The sequence below is a fragment of the Pelodiscus sinensis genome, chromosome 8 (genome assembly GCF_052426305.1).
Source record: "Pelodiscus sinensis isolate ZL-2025 chromosome 8, ASM5242630v1, whole genome shotgun sequence".
In the NCBI taxonomy this organism is placed as follows: domain Eukaryota; kingdom Metazoa; phylum Chordata; order Testudines; family Trionychidae; genus Pelodiscus; species Pelodiscus sinensis.
The window spans coordinates 16,106,016-16,123,582 of NC_143059.1; positions in this window are offsets into that span (position 1 = coordinate 16,106,016).

The following is a 17,567-nucleotide window of genomic DNA, read 5'->3' on the forward strand; positions in this document are numbered from 1 at the left end:
GGTATCCCAAAATAGGGTTGCAGTGGAGGCATAGCATTTGTGACACTGAAAAAGTATTGTGTATTGTCACCTAAAAAATTGGAGGTTATAATACTAACCTACCCCACATTGTTCACATTAAGGTTGCAGGTATAAGCTATCTATCTCACCCACATTTCTCACTGATGTCATATTGGAAACAAACAAAAACAAGGAACCTAATATTAATTAAAAGTTTATATTTGATGCTGCCTTTTGCGGGGAAGGGGTCATACTGTCAACTGCATTTTCAATACACTGCTAAAGCAAAAACAAATTATCTACAGTGTAATTTGAATCTGGAGCTATTCTTAGATTCTCTGGTGGCAGCAGTACTGCCTTCTATTTGGATCTGGCTAGGAAGTTGTTCTCTCTGCCACAATCTTCGGACTAGCATCCATGTTGGAAATCAATTAAATCTATGCAGAATAGATTTAAGCCAGTGTGTTCCATGCTTGTCATTGCTAAGTAAGAAGGTACCTGACTTCTGCAGGAGCTGAAGTTTTAGAGTGTTTTTTGAAAGGTAAACCTCCAGATCGTAGCACTTCAATTACTCTACATGGAGCTACCTTTCAAGAACACTCTGAGGCAGGGCTACTCAACTTTGGAAGCCCCGGAGGCCTCAGTGATGCTCACAGCACATGTTGAGGGCTGCAACTTAAGTGTAATTGCATATACATGCAAATATATATGTAAATATATGCAAACAGCTTCTTTCACACTGACGGGCAGGAATACAAAGATTAAGGCAAGACTACACAACATGCAGGCCCCATTTAAGTCAGTTCTCCTGATATTAATAAAATGCAATATTTACCCGATTTCTACCCATATGACAGCACTTTTAATGAGCAATGACAGTCCAGGAATTTAACTACTAAAATACATATCAACAGAAGACCATTATATTGACTCGTCGTTGTGAAGCGTGTTTTCAACAGAGGCCGTGTTCAAAGGATCCCACCCGCAAGCCTTGTGTTGAGCCCCACATAAACCCAAACTGCACCATGGGCCATGAGCCCTGCTCTAAAGCATCAGCCAGTCCATAAGTCAGATACTCTCTGCATTAAATCTATTCAGCATAGATTGAATTGATTTACATTTCACTCTGAGGGCAATTCAACCTGTTGATTTTGATCTATATAGCCTGCATAGTTTAAATCCTTCTCTCTTAGAGACTTCTCCTCTCCCGGGGTACAAAAACTGGATATTTCTTCTGGACTGTACCTAGAGTTAAACAGAAGAAAAATAGTAGCTGGGATTTCTCAGCAGAAGACTTACATTTCTTTTTGCCTTTTGATATGACAGAACTCAAACTTATTGACCTTCAAAACATGCTACATGGCTCCTCCCTATTTACAATGCTTACAAAAACAAATTAGAGATTTTGTTTGGTGGAATTTACATTGATTTTGGTCACTGTATTAATTTTAAAGGATAGGAACAGATACAATTGTAGGAGTGGGACCCTCATTAGGCCCTTTAGCTAAATATACATTTCTTTGTTTTAAGGTTTAGTAATTGAGAGACAGGATTTTGTATTGTGTCTATGTTAATAAGATTAAAGGAATATTGAAGGCCCGGGCCTTCAATGTGAACTGTTTTTATTACAAGATTAAGTAAGGTTTTACTTTACAATGCCTTTTGCTTTTCCCCAACATAAAACACTGCTGTTTGCATATCTTTGAAGATCTCTATGAAAGACTGTTTGTGTGAATGGGAGATGTATGCTTCAGGAAGAGATAAGGTCTGAAGGGCATCATTAAAACCAGATGGTCAAGAGAGAAGGGGGAAATGCAGAGTGAAGACACTCATCGGCGTCAGAAGAACCATCAGTGTGTACCCATGGTCAAAGATTGGCAGAATTGACGACTCTAAGGTGAAGCTGGCACCCCTAAAGACAATTGATTATAGGATGAGTCTCTCGGAGATGTTTTGGAATGTTAACATAAAAAAGATAACAGTAACGGATCACAGACTGACAGCGAAATCCATAGACTTCAACAGAGGGAAGAGGAGTATAATAACAGGGTGCTTTGCTATGGGACTTTGGGTTCGTCTTGCAACCAACTCCAAGAGTATCGGATCACAACTGACAAAGCCCACCTCTCCTCTGCAATCAATTTGGTTGGCCACTAGATTGATTCAGACTCTGGACTGGTAACTATAACATCGACTGGTGGAACTGTGCGCATGGTGTGTGTGTGAGTGAGTGACTGAAAAGCATATGCTAACTGTTGCATTCTCAATAAATGCGACGCACTGCCTTCACCCCTTTCAAAGATCTCGTGTGCTTCTGTTAAGCATAACACAATGTACAGAACAAGGGATTGTTCTCACGTTCCCTTCATACTCTTTAAAATGAGAGTTTATAAAGTACATGGCAATTGAGGTTTAAAACTGTTATATGAATGCAAAGTATTATTATTATGGAACATTGTTATTCGGTCTAAAAAATGTCATGCTGCTAATGAACATACAAAAAAGGGAAAATACGAAGCCAGACTAATAATAATTAAAAATGCATCTGGTCTAAAATTTTCAATGGAAAGTGGCTTTTCAATTAAACGGACATTTTTATTACATTTCTTCTTTACTTTCATTTTAAAACAAAAAGGTTTCAGATGCTAAAATCCAGGTTTTTAAATATAAACAGAAACTTTTAATTTTTGTTCATTGTTTTATACAAACAACATTTCTCATATAAAGTCATTTCCCAACCAGCTCTTAAAAAACACCAAAAGCACTGCTCCACATTTAGAATGGTCTGATGTATTACTTTTATTTATAGCATGACAAATAAAAACATAAGAAACTCCACAAAGGCGATGATGTCATGGGATTAGACACAGCATCCCCACCATTACATACATACACCTTCTCCCCCAAACCCAGCAACCAACATTACCCAGTTGAAGCTGCATTCTGTATATGCCCAAAACGGGGGAAGGAGGAGCATTCATACTCAGATATGTTAAGCTCCCAATTTCAACACTATGCTATTTGTAACTTTTAGGCTATCAACTCAAATCCGTCTGTTTGTAACTGAAATGCCTAAAGACCCTAAACTCTAATAGTTCAGCTCAGTGTCACTATACAGGCAGTCCCCAAGTTACGCGGATCCGACTTATGTTGGATCCGCAGTTACGAACGGGGCCCGTCTCCCTGGTCTCCAGCAGACCAGGGAGAGGAAGCAAAGTGGCGGAACACGCAGGCAGCGGACAGCCCAGACGCGTCTGGGCTGTCCGCTGCCCGCGTGCTCTGCGGCTTTGCTCTGCTTTGCTCCCCGTCTCCCTGGTCTGCAAGCCAGGGAGATGGGGAGCAAAGCAGAGCAAAGCCGCAGAGCCCGAGGGCAGCAGGACAGCCATGGCGCGTCTGGGCTGTCCCGCTGCCCCCGTGCTCCGCGGCTTTGCTCCGGACGCCTGTGGTACAGCAGCTGGGGTGCTGCCGGTTGGTCCCGTAGCGCCGCTCTGGGCGCTACTGGACCAACCCAGCAGCACCCCAGCTGCTGTGCCCCAGGCGTCCTGATTCAGCCACTGCTGGTCAGTTTCAGCAGCGGCTGAATCAGGACGCCTGGGGCAGAGCAGCTTGGGTGCTGCTGGGTTGGTCCAGTAGCGCTGAGGAGCGGTGGCGCTACTGGACCAACCCAGCAGCACCCCAGCTGCTCTGCCCCAGGCGTCCCCAAGTCAGCCGCTGCTGAAACTGACCAGTGGCTGACTACAGGAAGCCCCTGCCCCGGGCTTCCTGGAATCAGCCGCTGATCAGTTTCAGCAGCAGCTGACTTGGGGATGCCTGGGGTTCTTATGTTGAATTTGTATGTAAGTCAGAACTGGTGTCCAGATTCAGCCGCTGTTGAAACTGATCAGTTTCAGCAGCGGCTGAATCTGGACGCCAGTTCCGACTTACGTACAGATTCAACTTAAGAACAAACCTACAGTCCCTATCTTGTACGTAACCCGGGGACTGCCTGTACTGAATCAATCTTCTCTTTGTAAGTGTGATCAAGATCCAGCTGACTTCTAATAAACCAAGTGCTCCTGTAAAATCCACCTCATCCCTGTATCAGAAATGTTGATCCGTCTGCACCGTAGGAGCAGCCCACTATGGCACTAGTAATTAATTCCCACTGAATGTGATAGGCTATGTTTGAAAACCTTGTTATGTCATGCCAAAGTGAAGTGATGTTCTGACTATTAAATGGAAATTTCTTTCTTGCCAAGTTATGATTAATCATGGTGACATAGACGGCAGTATTGTTACCCAAAATTCCACGGTGTCTTATTTATAATCTAGACTAAAACAGAAACAGATTTCTTATTAAATGGGCATTTATGATATAAATAGCAGCAATAGATAAGTCCCCAAGTCCTGTGCAATATGCCAGCAGTCATGTCTGGAATGCTAAACAGTCAGCAGAGCCACAAGGAATTCTGTTTTTTTTCTTTAGATGTTATATGGAAAACTTCAACAGCAAGCTCACTCCAAGGAGAAATTACATGAAACAGAGACTGGTTCATTTTCTAGTGATGAACACAGCCACGTGAGCAACAATAAACTTGTTTCTTTGTGCAAGAGGGTTCCAGAGTTAGAGTTATGAGCTTAAACTTCAAATTTCATAATCACCCTATTTGTTAATGCAATTATGGGCTTGTTGTAGCTCTTGCTTTTTCCAACTATTGCACTGAGCTAAATTTTAAAGATTTTTTATTGTCTTGTTAAAGGTGCTTAGCAAGGCAACATGCACCACTGAACAGAAAAATACTTCATGTGGTATTTGCTGGAAAATAATTGCATTACTGGTGATCTGTACACATCTGGCAAAGTGTCAAAAACTCTTAACAAATCATTTATCAATATGAGAACACTGACTACGCAGGTTAGAAACTGAAGTAGTTGAAGACAGAGCAGTTAGGGAGAAATTCATCCCTACACGTATGCTGGCTCAACACAGGGATTAAGAAAGGAGGTTTGTACCCTCCCTGGAAAAGAGTACCTGGCCTGCTAAATCAAAATGCAGGACAATGTAGCACTTTAAAGACTAACAAGATGGTTTATTAGATGATGAGCTTTCGTGGGCCAGACCCACTTCCTCAGATCAAAAAGTGGGTCTGGCCCACGAAAGCTCATCATCTAATAAACCATCTTGTTAGTCTTTAAAGTGCTACATTGTCCTGCATTTTGCTTCAGCTACCCCAGACTAACACGGCTACATTTCTATCACTGGCCTGCTAAATGAAATTGGATCCAGTGCGCCTGTTCCAGGATAGATGTACCATGTTTTGGTGTTATAACAAGAGTGTGGGTACCTGTGGAAGTTATAAATAAGGAAGAAAGGAAGCAGTGTGAGTTCCCTAGTTTAGCAGTATGGAAGGTGAGACTGGTGAAAGCAAAAGGCAGGTGGGGCTTACCTACAAAATTCCCAGTCCAAAGAGAGCTAAAGTTAACAACAGCAGAGAGATAGACCTGCTGGCTCTCTTGGGCCTTGTCTACACTACCAAGATAGGTCAATGTAAGCTGTCTTTCATTGAGGTGGCTGTTCATATGTCTATGTTGAAATTTGTTTCCCATTGCTGTAAGCACCTTGTTACAGGGACATGGTAACACAGCTTCCTGGGCAATACTGAGCCATGGTTAATGTACTTCAATCATCACAGTTAGGTACTGTGTTTTACGTATGTTGACCTTAGCAGTCCTCCAACAGCTGTCCCACAATCTCCAACACTGACTGCTCTGGTTATAATTGTGGACTTCACACCCAGGAGTCACAAACACCAGCACATCTAGCAGCTCTTTTTTGCTTGTTTGTTTGTTTTGTAACTGCCCAGTCCATGCTAGCTACACATTCCAGAGACATTAGTGTTTGGAATAGACTGGAGACACTGGATCTCCTGGACTTGGGGACTTGTCTATTCCTGCTATTTATATAATCAATGCCCATTTAATAAGAAATCTGTTTCTATTTTAGTTTAGATTATAAACAAGACACCGTGGAGATTTTGGGAAACAATAAACATGGTCTATATCACCATGATTACTCATAACTTGTCAAGAAAGAAATTTCCATTTAACAGACAGACCATCACTTCACTTTGGCATGACATAACAAGGTTTTCAAACATAGCCTTTCACATTCAATGTAGGGCGATGAGACTGTAAGGGCACAGGTATAGATCAACCATAGAAACGTGGACATTTATCTGCAGACTTCATGGGGGATGCAGGGGACCAGTTGTAATGTCGCATGAAAGTGAAGGAGCTGTGTCAGACACATCAGAAGGCCAAGGGGGCAAACAGTCAATCTGGTGCCAAGACACAGACCTGCTGCTCTTACAAAGAACTGCACACCATACCTGGTGTATCCCTCCAACATCCCACATGCCGCTGTGGATCCCTTTGAGGAGCCTCAGTCACATGCCACTGGTGTGAACAGCAAGGACAAAGAGAAGATAGAGGAAGAAAAAGATGGAGGACATACAATGGGGCAAAGGGGAAGTCCAGCTATGTCACGTGCCAGGACCTGTTTGATACTCCATGACAGTCCAGTCCATCCTGGCAGTTGAACATGGGTGAGGCCGATGCAGGGGAAGCAACATCAAGAAAGTATGTAATTTTCCATTACAGAGACATATTAATGGTGCCCCAAACTTAAGAGGACATAGCTATTAAATTTTCATTCACTTTACTTGTCCTAGAAGAGTTAGTGGTACAATAAAGAGCAAAAGAATGTTTCTGCTTCTCACTTCCCTGCAGAATTAAGCAAGAGAGACAATGGAGCAATTTGTTTATTTACACAGGGATGTCCTCCAACAGCTGAATTTTAGTGAGAAATCTCAATGAAACTTTCATAGAGCCAGCCCCTATCGGAGGCAGAGGATAGGAGAGCCATTGGCCCAAGCCGCAGGAGACAAAGCGGCCTCAAATTTTGACATTTGTCTTTCAAGTCATTTCCATTTATTATACTGTGACATGGTGAGGCAGCCCCACACCAAATCGGCAGGGCCCAGCCAGGGTTACCTGGCTGCAGAGGCCCTTCCCCCGCAGCCCTACCAAGCATGCCCAGGCTGCAGCTCAACTATAAAAGCCTCGGAAAGGACTCAGTCTGGGCTGGCAGCTGGAGGAGAAGGACCTATGAAGGAAGCTCCTGACCAGCAGCTACCCGAGACCCTAGAAGAAGTCAGCAGAGACGCCGAGGCGCGTTGGGGCATCACAGAGGCCACCCGCCAAGAAGACTTCACCCCAGCAAGGACAGCAAACCTGACATAGCTCCAGCGAACCAGGTAGGAAGTAGCCCAGGGCAGGAGTGGGAGCCACCTCTCCTGCCCTGGGAACCTCAGAATGTTTCATCAGTACTTCCCCGCCAAGGGAGTGGCACATCGTCCGGTCACTCACAGGGCCCTGGGCTGGGACCCGGTGGAGTAGAGTGGGCCCGGGTCCCCCTACCTGGGGTGTGGCCCAACTATAACCCTGTTCTGCCAGCACAGGCCTTGCCTTAAAGGGCCACACTGAGACTGTGTTCGTGGACTCATGCCGGAGGCCCATGCCTTAAAGGGCAATAGTAAGACTGTGTTTGTGGACTCAGGCCGGAGGGCCTTGTCTTAAAGGGCTATACAGAGACTTTACTCAGGGACTTGGGGCTCAAGGTAGTCGGTATCTGGGTTCATGGACTCTGGGTCCCTCCCTGCCTGCCAGAGGAGATGGGAGGGATCACCCCACTACATATACACCTTGCAATTATAATAGAGACAACAAAAGAAGCTATATATATAGTGTGTGTGTGCAAAACGTTGATTTAAATCATTGTGGGGTCTCAGACCTTTACCAATTTTTTGGTCACATCCAAATTTTCATCTGTATAACTAGAGACTGGAGTAGCTTCTGTGATTAGGGATTCTACATTATGAAACACTGTTTACAGTCTTTGCGTAGTATAAAGGTTTTGAAAGTCATAATTCTGTTACTATAAAGTGATTTTTGCTTGGTCTGAGGGTGAGTTTAACCTTTAAATTAGATGTTTGGCACTGCATAGGAGATTTTTATATTCCTCTTTTTTCTTGTGGGTCTTCATATACAATAATCATATCGGACTCAGCTGTAAGCTACCTCTTCACCTGGTTTTAGATTCACCTTTAGAGGCTTTTTTGTGAGCTTAAGTCAATTCAGCAGTATACATCACATTTGAATGCATTTTAATGTCGTCCATGTGGATAAAGCTGCTAAAAATGATTCAAAAAACTAATCTTGTAATTGAAGCATGCAATGCTACATTAGATGTTGAGAGGGATAACACTGAACACTTCTTAAAGATATTCAAAAGATTTATGATCAATGAGATGCAATCCTTTCTGAGTCCAAATCGGTAGCACAGGGTATTGAGTTTTCCATCAATTGCAGCCTAACATCTCAATCTGATACAAAAAGGCACTATAGAGTCAATGGGTTGGGGTTTTTTTTGTTATTATTGACTTCATCAAGTCTGGTCTTACATGTTGATTTTAGTCACTGCAATGAATGTGTACCCTTTTTGGATTCCTTCAGAAGTTCAGAGAACTAAGTGATGAAGATCTATATTCAGCAACTAAACAGCTTCAACAAAGGTTACAACGATTTCAAGAGATCTCTGTGATGACATCGTCTTCCTGAAACATGTACATTCTACCAGTTTTAAATCAGACTGCAAGCCAAAAGACCTGCTTCAAGAAATATTCGATCTTGGCTTGTCGACTGTATTTCCTATATCACAATTGCATTATGTATTTTTGTCACTCTCTCTGCCTCAGTGGCTTCAGGTGAATGCACATTCAATGTGTTAAAAGAAGTAAAGGGTTATCATAATTCTACAATGAGACGATCATTTGAATGGACTCGCAATGCTTAACATTAACCGTGACGTTGCATGTAAATTAGATTTTTCTTCAATTATAAATGACTACACATGGGTGATAATGAAAGATTCGAAGAGAAGGATATTGGCGTTCAAGAGGAGTTGTTATAGAAAGATCCTGAAAATAGGATGGATGCAGAAGGTCACCAATGAGGAATTATATAGGAAGATACAGCTGAAAGAGAACCTACTGCAGAAGGTTATACAACGGAAGTTATAGCTATTTGGGCATATCTGCAGAATGAACAATGAGAGAAAAGTTAAGACCCTGGTATTCAGCATAATAAAAGGCCCGAATAGGAGAGGCAGACCCCACAGAGAATGGGTAGATGATATAGTAGATTGGTGCAGAGTTAGTCTACAGAAACTAAGCCACACTGCACTGGACAGGGAAAGATGGAAGGAAATAGCGAGGGAGGCATCGGACACCAATGGGCATTGCGCCCATGGTTGTTGGTGATGATGATTATAAGGAGGGTCTGAATCAACGCTTCCATTACAGCCAGCTGGAATAGGAAAGGAATCCTGGGTGTGGTATGTCCACTAAATGTGCTTAGGCCTGCTAGGTATTCAACAGTTGTTATATAAATGTAGTTCAGGCTGGAATGGGAAAGAAATGCTGGGTGTGGCTATGTAAATACTTCATTCAGCTTGCTTGATAATCAACTGTTAAAGAGTATTTTGCCCATTGTAACCAACTTGGTTGTTGTGAGGGGTCACAAACTGCATTAACAATAAATGCAGGAATTGTAAGATCTGACCGCCAATGCTTGCAGTTATTATGGGAATGCACAATGCAGAAAAGTCAGACTGTTTTTAGCTCAATTAAAAGAAGATACCTTGTCAGTGTAAATACACTTGCATGGAGAGAGGCTGCTCTTTCAGAGCTCTATAGATTAAGCTGTGGAGGCGGTCAGCAGGCTTCATGTTCTTCAGGTGAGAGCTGTAAGACTGGTACAGCCTGTTTCTCCCCACTGTTTCAATGATAGAGCTAAAGAGAAGCTCCATAAAGGATCTCTTTTGTATGCAAATGTACTTGAAGGGATGTTGGACTCTCTTGTGGCTGGACTGCACTTTCGGCTAAGAGCTGAAATCACTACGTTTGGCCCAGAACCAAATCCACAAGCCACCAGAAGATGAGCAGCCAGCATGGCAGTGATGGAGAAACATGAGGAGGAGCCAGCAGAGCGGCGGCAGCAGGAGGAGATGAATGGTCAGCAGAGTGGCACCCAAGAGCAGTGAGCAGGCGGAAGGCGAGTGACCAGCAGAGTGGGTGAGATGCCTTGTACCTTCCATACGCCCCTGCCAACTCAGGAAGGGATGTGAACTCTGCAGATGCACCTCTGAACTCGTCTGCCCTGACCAAGGGCAGCAACTTAGCGGGGTGCAAGAAGGGTTGGGCATGTAAAGGGGACATCTATAGTGCTGGACTTGAGAACCAAAGAGGAAAAAGACACTGCCCTACCTACCTGAGCTGTGACATTTACTCATGGTTTTGGTTATGAACTCTGTTTGTGGTGGTTTTTTATAAACTCTGTGGTGCTTTTCCAAATTAATGATGTTACTTCCCGCCCCCTTTATTAAAGGTTTATTTTCTAGACTCAGACTCTGTGCTTGCGAGTGGAAAGCATTGCCTCCCTGAGGCGCCCAAAGGTGTTGTGTGAATTTCCCAGGATACTGAGTGGGGGCTCGAGCCAGTTCCATGTTGGATGAATGGAGAGGAACCCCTAGATATTGAACCCAGCCCTGGCTGCTGCTGGTGCTACCTGGCAGAAGAATTACACAATTAATAAATTTGCACTGCTCATCTTGAGCAGTGCAAGCGGTATATCCTGGAGATGCAAGACTGGGAGCTGGGGGATCTGGCGGGTGCCTTTCTCTGAGTGATTCATGAGTAGCTCTGTGAGCATTCATGCAATCTACCAGGGTGTGGGGCTCCACCTGCTGTTGTGCTGGGTGATCACAGTGCCTGGAGATTTGCTGCTTATCACTAAAAGCATTGTGAGAGGCAGCCAAGGTTGGAGATATAAGGGGGCACAGTGACCTAATGTCCCAGGCTTCATCCTGGGAATCCTATCACACATGCATTGACAAAACTTCCCAAAAGACAGTGTGCTGGATGGTGATGGGCTGCACACTGGAATACTTACTCATGGTGCACCACACTGTGCAGCAATACAACACCACAATAGTAACATATTCCTGGTAAGTGCACAGCTGACACAAGGAGCCAAGTAGGCCAGTACACAAACAATATACTAATTGCTGTGGCTTTATGTCAGGGGTGGGGAGCCTCTTTTGGGTCGGGGCCACCGACCCACAGAAAAATCAGTTGAGGGCCACACACAAGTGAGAGAGAAAAAAAAATCAAATCCTCACTGACGTGGACCCCACCTGAGAAGCAGAAATCCACTCCCCTTGCACACCAGAGACTAGAGGAGCCCAGGCTAGTAGATTTTGTGTGCTCCAGCCCCGCAGGTTCTCCAATGCTGGGGAGGAGCACTGAGCCTCAGGGGCTGGATCCAGGCAAGCCAGGGGCTGCATCTGCCCATGGGCCTGAAGTTTCCCACTCCTGCTTAATGCTGATGTAACGTCTTTAGAGCCTGCAATAAGCCCTGAAAAACCCTACATAAATAAATACAATTTACAGTGAACTGGAAGCTGGCGCTTTCTTCAGCTCTACTATAACACTCTGGAGTTGAAAATATAAAGCTCTGAGAGAATGATTTTTCAGATATTCCAGAGCAGTGTAAAAAGGCTTCAGAGTAAATAATGATCAGGTTCTGAATCTCATTAGACTTGCCTTCCTCTGCCTAGAATATCCTTCCAAATCGTGTGCACCATTGCAGTCTCATTCAAATCCCTCCTCAAGATTCAGTGTTCTGATCAGCTATCCATTGATCTGCCACATCTGATTTCTTGCCAGACTTTGCTTCTTCACATTATCTGTTTATTGTATTAACTGTATTGTATTTAAAAGGGAAATAACAAGATGTGGGCATACAATCTATAATCTCCCAATCATCAATAATTCAGTCAACCTTCACATTTTATTCGGTTTACCCTCAATTTCTTGCTCTCTTATGTTTGACTTAAATCTCTGAAGGTTCTTACAGTATATTTATTTGCCTGTAAAATTCCATGCACACATACAGTATGCTGCTATGGAAATGCTTAATAATACCTTATTTACTTATACAGTGACATACATGTGGTCAATTGCCTGGTGTCTATCTCTGTCATTAACACACATTTAAAACAAAATACCACTGACACAGGGTAATAAATGCCTGTAATACTGCTCAGTGGCTGCCTTTAGTAGCTCGTAAACCTCTCTTTGCTGCCATTCGAAAGCCTGTATCAGCAAACATAATATCTGACAAAATGGAGGGAAACTCACAGAGAACAAGATGGACTATTCTGTTTCTTGAAAGTTAACTTTTAAAGCCTCCCTCTTATTTATTTTCACACAGCTAATGCCATCTGCTGGAAACAAAAAGATATTATTTTACAGTTCGGAGGACGCATAACACGTGGACCAAATTGCCACTGCAGCAAGTCTGTGCACACTTGAGGGAAAGCAAAGATTCAATGAGACTCCCCACATCTTTTCCCCTAACTTCCATACCATAGCTAAACAGACACATTATTTTGATTACAATTGCATACACAATGTGTTAGGCACTCTACAATCTATAAAAATCATTTCAATATATTAAAAATTATATAAAATCATTAACATGTAAAAAAGCATAGTTGGGAAAAGAATGCAACATACAAATTGAGCAGAATGTTGATAGAAACACATCTTGTTAGTGTTCTGTTTATGAGGAAGGACTCTAGGCTGAAATTTTCAAAGGAATCAAAAGTTGAATTTGGGCATCTAAATTGATCAGGCAGGCTTCTTTGAAAATCCAAGCAGAAGGGGCAGAAGAGTGAAGACAGAGAATGCCAGAAAGGTTTGAGGGAACAAAAATAAATGGGGAGGGGGGAGGAAAGGATAGATGGGGAGGGAGGAAAGAGATTTTGGAAGGAATGTCATAATTGAGCTTCAAAATGGTATGTAAGAGTATGTCTACACTAGAGATGTAAGTCAAACTATATTGGATTCATGCCCATCTAACCTTGTTGGGTCAGTGGTGTGTGTCCTCATAAAGAGTGCTTCTTCCAGCCTAAGAGGAGCAGTATGGGAAGCTGAAACCTAGTCTGTCTGCTCCACAGGTTGGGAGCCCAGCTGACCCCACAGGCTTCTCTGTTCCTTACAGGGATTGGGAGATCCCTGCTTGGGGCTTCTGACTTCCCTGTTCCCTGCTAGGAGTGAGCAGGAACAGCCCATGGATTCTCACCTTCCCATGCCCCAGCTCCCAGCCTAGACTGGGATCCATTCTGCCTCGGCTCCCAGATGTGAATAAAGTCCGGACACTCAGCTCTCCTGTGAAGTAGAGGTTAGCTAGACTCTAGCTCCCAGTTTTGTCAACTTTACAGCTCCGGCCGTGAAATTGACAAGCCAACATAAGCAACACGGGCTGTGTCTAGACTGCACTCCAAAAATGAGGAGTACAGGATCTGCTGAAAAAGTTCCCCGCTGTGGGCAGAAACGTGGCTACACCTTACTTTCATTTTCGACACTGAGCCTGATCGGCACAGCGTCGGAACATAAGTATACAAATGAAGCCCGGGATATTTAAATCCCAGGCTCATTTGCACTTCTGAAGTGCTTGATTTGCATCCCTCTGTTGGCAGAGGGATGCAGTCTAGACACAGCCACAGTGTCTACACAGGCACTGTGTCACCCTGACTATGACATCAGGCCTGTGCCTCTCAGAGGTGGAGTTATGATGGTGTAGTAGGGCACTTACATCAGTGGGAGAAAGGGCTGGTCTACACTACATAGCTAAGTGGACATAAGGCATCTTATATAGAACAAATTATGTCAGTGTTTACACTGCAGCCTAAGTGAATCTTTTTTCTGATTAAGGGTAGGTTTTCTTCAGCAGATTTTATTTGGTATTGTGCCAAACACTCTCCTTCCTCCTAATCACCCACTAAAGCTGGCAAACACATGTACCCAAGGCTAGGCCTGCAATTGACACTAGCTATGCAACAGGGGCAGGGAATAGGTGAGTCCAAAGTGCGTCTTTAGTGCTCATTTGGGATAGCTTGGCTCTACGCAGCTCCTAACAAAATCCTACAGGTCAATGCCACACTTTAGTTGACACGGCTACCCAAAGCTTATTAATAAACGTCTTATGGATGTATTGGTCCTTATTTTCTGAACATTAATAAACCCACAGATGTAGTTCTCATTATTTTATTTCTTACCATAGAGCCACTAATCCCAGTTTATCTTACTATATATTTTAGAAATGTATCTGTCTGTCTGTGAGTCCATTTGTTCAAGAATTCCTCCAAAACAGTAAGAGCCAGGACCACCAAATTTGGTATGCAGCTTCCTCTTATCGTAACTTAAATCAAGATCAGGGTTTTGTTGTGCCAGGACAATGGGATGTCGGTGGAATGTGATTGTTTCACATAAAATGGAAGGGGAAGAGTGTGATAGCAAGGACTGTTATACTCATGTATAGCTAGGGGAGGGGGGTAGCAAGCACAGGGAACAGTTATACTAACGAATGACAACAGGGGGACAACAAGCATCCCAGAAAGCAGCCTCTGGCTGGCAGCACGGCCTTGTCACCCTGCCTATTGCAGGGAGTTTCTGATGGGTGCTGCACAGCCCCTACCCCTGAAGAGAAGACAGTGGGTGCACAACACAACCCTCCTCCACCACCCAGGACAGCCCCAGCAAGAAGGCAATGGGTAGGCTGCGTGGCCCGTCACCCTGGGCTGGCCCCAGGAAAAAGCTGCCCCATTCCCTTCTCTAAGCCCCCCAGGCCCTCTTCTAAGCCTCTTCCTCCCCCCCCACACACATTTCCCAGCCTTCTGCCCTGAGCCTCATACCCCTTCTGACTCTTCCACCCCTTACCCCCTTTCTAGAGTCCCATTCTGTACCCCCAACTCTGATTTCTGCACCCCTCCAAACTCCGTGTCCTGAGATCCTCCTCACCCACATTAATTCTAGACCCTGCCCCAAACTCCCACTCTTCTGCCTTGAGCCCCCACATCCCCAAGTCCCTGCCGTAACTCCTTCATCCCCCACACTCCCAGTCCCCTGCCCTAAAGAATCTGAGCAACACTGGGTAAATCTTCTAATACTTTATACTGAACAACTGAATTCATTGACATAAGAACAGCCATAGGGGGTCAAACCAATGGTCCAGCTAGTATATTGTCTCTGACAGTGGCTAGTGCCAGATGCTTCAAAGCAAATGAAGAGAATAGAGAAATTTCAAGGGACCCATCCTCTGTTTTCCAATCCCACCTTCTGGCAGTTGGAGGTGTAGAAACAACCAGAGCATAGGTTTGCATCCCTGATCATACAAATAGTTGAAGATTAGGGTTGGAAGAGACCTCAGATCATCTAGACCTACCCCCTGCTAAAAGCTGGACCAGCCCCAACTACGTCAGTTTGGCTAATAGCCATTATTGTCCATTAATTTATCTAATCCTTTTTCAAACCCAGTGATACTTTTGGCTTTCGCAAACACATACACACAGAGACAGGAGTGTGTGCGCACACACCACATAGATAGACAGGACAGTGTGTTGTGTGAAGTACTTGCTTTTGATTGTTTTAAACCCATCAGGTGCATCTGGACTGGCAAGATTTTGCGCAACAGAGGCCGCTTTTGCGCAAAAATTTGCCAGCTGTCTACACTGGCCGCTTGAATTTGCACAACAGCACTGACGTTCTAATGTAAGAATTCAGTGCTTCTTGCGCAAGAGGGTCAGTGTAGACAGGCACCTTAATTTTTTGCGCAAGAAAGCCCGATGGCTAAAATAGCCATTGGAGCTTTCTTACGTAAAAGCGCGTTTATACTGGACACGGATGCTTTTGCGCAAAAGCACTTTTTGCGCAAAAGCATCCGTGCCAATCTAGACGCTCTTTTGCGGAAATACTTTTAACGGAAAAACTTTTCCGTTAAAAGTATTTCTGCAAAATCATGCCAGTCTAGACACAGCCAGGGCTTTCTCTAAACTACATCCCTTTTCTTGAAAAAGGGATGTAAATTAGACACTTCAAAATTGCAACTGAAGCCGGGATTTAAATTTCCCGCTTTTGATTTCCATAATGGTGGTCACAGAGTTTTTTCCGAAAGAAATGTGGCTGTTTAGACAGGGCTTGATCGAAAATATCCCCCTCTCCCTTTTTTAAAAGGTCCTCTACGCATTTTTTCAGGAGTGTCAAAATACTATCAAGCTGGAGGACTTATTATTCTGACTCCTGTAACCCTCATTGTACGCGGAATAAGGGAAGTCGGAGGAAAAGTGCTCTATTTCAAAATCAGTGCTGTGTAAACTCTCCCTATTTTGAAATAAGCTATTTCGAAATAAGATACACAATTGACCTAGCTCAATGCTACGTCTACACTGGACCCTTTTCCAGAAGGGGCATGTTAATTTCAGAGATCGCAATCGGGAAATCCGCGGGGGATTTAAATATCTCCCGCGGCATTTAAATAAAAATGTCCGCCGCTTTTGTCCGGCTTTTAGAAAAGCCGGAAAAGAGCGTCTACACTGGCCCCGATCCTCCGGAAAAAGCACCCTTTTCTGGAGGATCTTATTCCTACTTCAAAGTACTTACTCCTACTTATTCCTACTTTGAAGTAGGAATAAGATCCTCCGGAAAAGGGCGCTTTTTCCGGAGGATCGGGGCCAGTGTAGACGCTCTTTTCCGGCTTTTCTAAAAGCCGGACAAAAGCGGCGGACATTTTTATTTAAATGCCGCGGGGGATATTTAAATCCCCCACGCATTTCCCTATTGCGATTTCAATAATTACCATGCCCCTTCCGGAAAAGGGGCCAATGTAGACGTAGCCAATTTGTATAGCCTATTTCGAGTTAAGTCCTGCAGCGCAGATGCAGCCTTGCAAGCCAGAGATAGTGACTGATCAGTCCTCAGCCACACTCAGGGTGCTCTACACTGCACTCTTAGCTAGACACAAACTAAGCAATTTGAGCTACGCAAATAGTTTATATTGAGTGCACTGCGAAGCAGCTTATTTCATTTGCAATAACCTGCCATCCCGACACACCCCTCACTCCTCATGGCACGAGGCTCCCAGCGCCGTCGGAAGAGCGCGCCCCTTCTATTTCGAAATAACGGGCTTGTTTGGAAGGCGGGGCATCGCCATTTCGGGATACACGGCAGCGGACGTAGCTCGCCTGACGCACCTCGGGGCAGTTTGCGCTGCCTGGGAGCAGCCTTCTCCTCTCGCCTGTCAGAAAGCGGGGGAGGGAGCCACAAGGATGGAAAACAGCCAGGGCCGCGTCGCTCCAGCTTCCCACCGGCGGAAGGTGGGTGCCCCGCAAGCCACGGGGCACCAAGCCCCCCACGCCGGCCACAAGCGACTCCGCGCCGTCGCTCAAAATGGCTGCCGGCTGCCTTTCCCTCAGCCAAGATGGCGGTTTCCGCCTTCCATGCTCTCACTCGAGGCTGCTACCGCCCCAGACCCTGCGCAGGGTTCGCGCTTGCGCAGAAGCGTCCATGCCACACTGAAGAGGGCTTCTTTGCCCTGAGTCCGTATGGGAGGGAAATAATTTCGCTGCC